Source organism: Hippocampus comes, unplaced genomic scaffold, assembly GCF_001891065.2.
Source record: "Hippocampus comes isolate QL1 unplaced genomic scaffold, H_comes_QL1_v1.1 scaffold174, whole genome shotgun sequence".
Classification (NCBI taxonomy): Eukaryota; Metazoa; Chordata; class Actinopteri; order Syngnathiformes; family Syngnathidae; genus Hippocampus; species Hippocampus comes.
In genome coordinates, this window is record NW_017805983.1 from 2,333,400 (window position 1) to 2,338,728 (window position 5,329).

A 5,329-nucleotide genomic window follows, 5' to 3' on the forward strand; every position below is an offset into this window, starting at 1 on the left:
TAAGCTGGCTAACTCTGTTTTTTTTTATCACGGATCCCCAAATGTTTTGGGGCCAGGGATCTTTTATAGTGGATTTTTTTTTTTTCAAGACCCGTTTGTAATGCTAACACCAATCAAACATAACTACCATGTTCCCCCCTAAATGCTATTTAATTGTTTTATGTATTTTTTTTACATCTCTACCTAAATATTAATAACCTGTTTAAGAAAAAGATATTTTTAGAAGTAAATTTAATTTAGTTAAAATCAATATTTATCCATCATTGTTAGCTGACGTCAACTGCTAACAACATGGCTCTGAACAGAAACAAGCTAGTTTACAAAAGGAAAGTCAGTGTTGCTAATGTATGATTTGGTCGCTATATTTAGCAACTTTTCCAACTGCTCTAGCAACCTTTTTTTTTTTTCTTAAGTGATACACGAGGTTAATTCCCACAAGGAAAGCGATGGCATGACACAACCTGAAACAACAGACCACATGAGTGGAACCAATTTCACATTGTTTTGCGTATGACAAGAAAGGAGCCCAGTGGAAAGTATTCACAGAGTCAATTTCAAAAACTCTTCCGAAAGACATGTTGCCCGTTTAGACATTGCAAAAGCAGCGTAAACCATATACTGTATTGGAAACCTTTGACCTGAGGTTAATTGCTTCCAGGCTGCAAATATTTTATGTGATCCATCAAAATCCTATTTGAACATTTAATTGGCCCAAAAAAGGTAGAGGGGAAGTGATAGGGTCCATCACCTAACTCCTAACATTCTCTCTGTAGTTGTTTGGACCCTATTAGAGCTGTCGCACGCGCTCTCACCTCCATCCAGCATGACTTGTCCTTACATGGTGTGTCATACAGACGCGTGCACACAAATAACCGGTCGTGTGACTGTGAGTCTGGGTTGGCTCTGTGGCCTGCCACCAGCTAATAGCTCCCTGAAAGATGGGCCTGCAGCAACTGTTTTGCGCACATGCTGCAGTATGGCTTACCTCATCTCATGAATGGTTATTAATACTCTTGATGACGAATGCATCTGATTGTGACTGTGTCAATTGAGACTCACGCTTGGTCGACGGAAAACGGACCAAAGAATTTGCGTGTGAGAAATTGATCATGTATCATCGATATAATAGTTTAATTCTACCCCTTTCACTGAGGGTATGCTGTCTCGACGTGCATGTCAACGCTAATCACCAACAGTGTGTATTGACATCCTAGCTATAATTCCATATTAGACAGCAGGGATCTCAGCTAATGCTCCATAAGGGAAGTATTAAAGTGAAAGGGGATAAGGAAAGTCACTTGAACTCATATGCAGCTGTCAAGGCTATTATGAGTCTTCCGGAGTGCACGACCCCTGAACAACCTCGCAGGACCAAGCTACAACAACTAAACCTATATCTGAAACTTGTGTAGCCATCCTGGTTTTAGTCTTAATCTCATAAAACTTGCTTCGCTAGCTAATTTTAGTTTTCGTTCTTTAAAACTAGCCTGTAAAACTAAGACTAAAAACTAATTAAACTAACTACAGTACACTCTTTTGGATGAAAAATGCTCATTCGTTTTAGTCACATTTTAGTCTTTTCTATCTGTGACAGAAACTCAAAAAGGTAGTTTGATCCAAAAAAATAAAAATCAGTCTTTAAACAAATGTGCATCATGTGTTTCAAGGTCAAGGTGTTGACAAAATACTATCATGTTCAGAACATAGAATGGCCTTATTCGTTTTGATGGCTTATGCACAAAAATGACTGACACCCACCCTGCACACGGCCAAAATTAAAGTGTATCTGTACAGTTGGGTTAGTTTGTTTTTGTGTTTCCCCCGACTTTATTCTAGGCATGCTGCTCATCTTACAGAAGCCAAGTGTGCTGTTTATTTCGACACTTGGGGAAACAGAAACAGGTCTAAAATGCTACATTAGCTTCCGTGTTTCAGCGAGTCAGTCAAACATGGGTTAATATGAGAACGCGTTACACTTGCTGGCCAAAAATCCCTCCGTGTTCTACTCATAACAGTGACACACACATGTAAAATTATGAATTAAAATTAGCTCAAAAACTTTAGCCTGAAGCTAGCTAGCAACCCATTTTCGCTGGGAGTTTTGTGAAAAACGTTAAAAGTTTACTGAGGAATTTATCACAAGCCAACTGTCGAATAGCAGTATTGTAAGATTTGGTAAGAGGACTTGTAACTGAACTTTGAATGAACATCATGGTGAGCATATATTGTGAACGTCCAGCAGACCACTCACTGACATTTTCATCCAATCTCATTTTTTTTCATGTATTTTTATCCTGTCACTGTCATGTTATCGTCCTGAAAAAAGGAGCATCAACAAAGCCGTTTCGTCAGTGTTGGCGAAAATAGCACTGCTTTTGTGATACTTTCATTAAAAATCAAGGGCAAAGAACGAAGGCGGGCATTGGCTGCTCAGACATAAACTGTCTCCAATTTCAGTTTGTTGGATTGTAAACATGCCCATAAAATCCAGCTTGACCTGGCTCTGCCCTCGATCTGTGGAAAAGGCAGACATCTCATTGAATGACACGTCTCTGACTGAGAATAGACAGTGTCAGATGAGATATTAATTGGGTCCTCAACAATACTGGCGATGAGCCTTCGCACACATTCATTGTGACCCATTGAGCAACCCATAAATAGACATCTAAACCTCCTAGAGTTTGGTCTTAATGTGTCGCAAATACCAACCAGAATGGGACTCCAAAAAAAGTGCAGACCTCCACCAGAGTAAAGCAATCCTGAACATGTCAGCCTAGCTCATTTCAATGAAACATGCATTCATTCTTTTTCAAAACTGTTTATTGTCATTAGGGACAAAACCCGGGGGGAGAACATGCAAACTCCACACAGCAAGGCCGTTGCGCACGTTCGAACACTGAACGTCAAAACTGCTAACCACAATTCGGTCTATGCTGTGCAAATTAACACTGAAACAGGATGTTTAACTTTGCGGGACCCTATCCTGTCAAATTCACCATATACGGAACGGTGGAGCCAAAATGTGGGTCAAGTTATCTTGAAAGTGCGACAGCATGTTTGTGTTCATGTGGCCAGCGTACCATCAATCAATGGATTTCACGGTCACATAAACCCCTGGCGCGAAGGAATGACGAGCAGGGAACATGTCGACATCAACCACCAGCCCCATCGCCTCATAAAATCGACTATTCCATTACCACAGCCCTGGACATATTGGCAAAAATAAATAATGTGAATTCACATGGTTCATGCATAACCTTAAAGCAGGAGGACAAATAAGTCACTGCGGCCGTTCAGTCTTCACACTCTGTCATGCCTGCTTTGCCATAAATTATAAGATGTGGCTTTAAGCTAAAGTTAGCAATTTGATGAGTTCTTCCCTTGTTTTTATGATACCGTCCCAATCTCCTCAATTCTGCTTGCATTTGTGCAACAGAAGTCAGCGGGATTGCAGAAACATTTCGATTCACAAGGACATTATTTGACGGAAAAAATAAAGAAATACAATCGGAATCAGAGCTGTAACCATGAAAGGCAAAGGCAGTGCAAAAAGAGAACGTCTGAATGAAATGTAATGAAGTGCACTTTAGGTGTGAGCACTTTCATAGATGCCCACTTACTGTCTATGCCTGAATTTTGTCATTAAAATCCCTGTAAAGTGAGACTAACAGTCTTTTAAAATGGACGCACCACAAAGAAGAATGCCAAATCTGAATGGGGGGAATGAAATCCTCAAGTATATAAGGCAAAATGAGGTTACAAAAAAAAATTCAAACACACTCCATGGAAAAATAGCCGCTACTTTATCTAGCATCTTTCTTATGCCTTCAAATAACTTGAGTTCGTGTCACAAAGTGTCAGAGGACTGGAATATACTGCATGCTGCAGGGTTTTCGCAAGGCTTTTCTACGCCTTGACACTGAGGCACTCTAAAGGCAGTGCATAACTCTGCCCACATGCTAGCTGTAAAGCAGTGGTTCTTAACCTTTTTAGAGGTACCAAACCCAACCAGTTTATATGCACATTCACTGAACCCTTCATGAGTGGAATAAATAAATAAATAAATAAATAAATAAATAAATAAATAAATAATTTTTTTTTTTTTTTAAACAAATTTAAGATAGGGCGGCCCGGTAGTCGAGTGGTTAGCACGTCGACTTCACAGTGCAGAGGTACCGGGTCCGATTCTGGCTCCGGCCTTCCTGTGTGGAGTTTGCATGTTCTCCCCGTGCTTGCGTGGGTTTTCTCCGGGTCCTCTGGTTTCCTCCCACATTTCAAAAACATGCATGGCTGGCTGATTGAACACTCCAAATTGTCCCTAGGTGTGAGTGTGAGTGGGGATGGTTGTTCGTCTCTGTGTGCCCCGCGATTGGCTGACAACCGGTTCAGGGTATCCCCCGCCTACTGCCCGAAAACAGCTGGGATGGGCTCCAGCACCCCCGCACCCTAGCGAGGATAAAGCGGTTCGGAAAATGAATGAATGAAAAAAAAATTCATGATATTTTAAAAAAACACATTTATTCAAAACAGAAAAAAGTAAATAAAATTTCAGAGATAAGTATACTTTTTTAAAATTGTACGACGTACTATCACGACAGTCACGCATTGACTACTAAGCGAACTAAATTTCCCACAGCACTGATTGGACAAACAATGTCATGTGATCATCTGCAGCCAGTGATGGCCAAGCGGGCGTGTCATAACTAATTTAACATGTTGAGTCGCGTGCGTCTTATCCTCCATGGGAGAGGCTCCGTCGAACCCCTGAGACCGACTCACCGAACCCCTGGTGTTCGATCGAACCCAGGTTAAGAACCACTGCTACGGTCAAGTAAATAAATACCCTCACTGTTCCACTTTTCCCCATGATACATATTGGTACTCACTGCCCACAATGAGGCGCTCTGAAGTGGTAGCATCAGAGCAATATCTGGAGGGCAAGTGTATTTTTGGGGCGTAGTTGGCTACCTAAATGCACGTCACAATTATGCCGGATGACTTTTCAGGCCTTGTATTCGTCCCAGTGTTTATATATGCACTTTTGTTCCTGACCAAGATGTGTTCCTGACCAAGGGAGGCAAGTCACTTCCGGGTCACTTCCGGGTTGAGTGAACGCTAGCCCGTCTGGCTGCCGCTGCTCACCCGCTATTATTCTTTTTTAGCGTTTGTTTTACGGGTTTTTTTACGGTTTACTCTCGTCATGGGAGAAACCCTCCTCTCCTGTCGCAATTCGTTGTGGTTTTGGACCGTCGGTCGTCGCACGGTTGTCCTCGGTCGCGCTGTCGCGGCGTCCTGCCTGTTCGGCTGTCGGACGGTGCTCCGTGCCTTC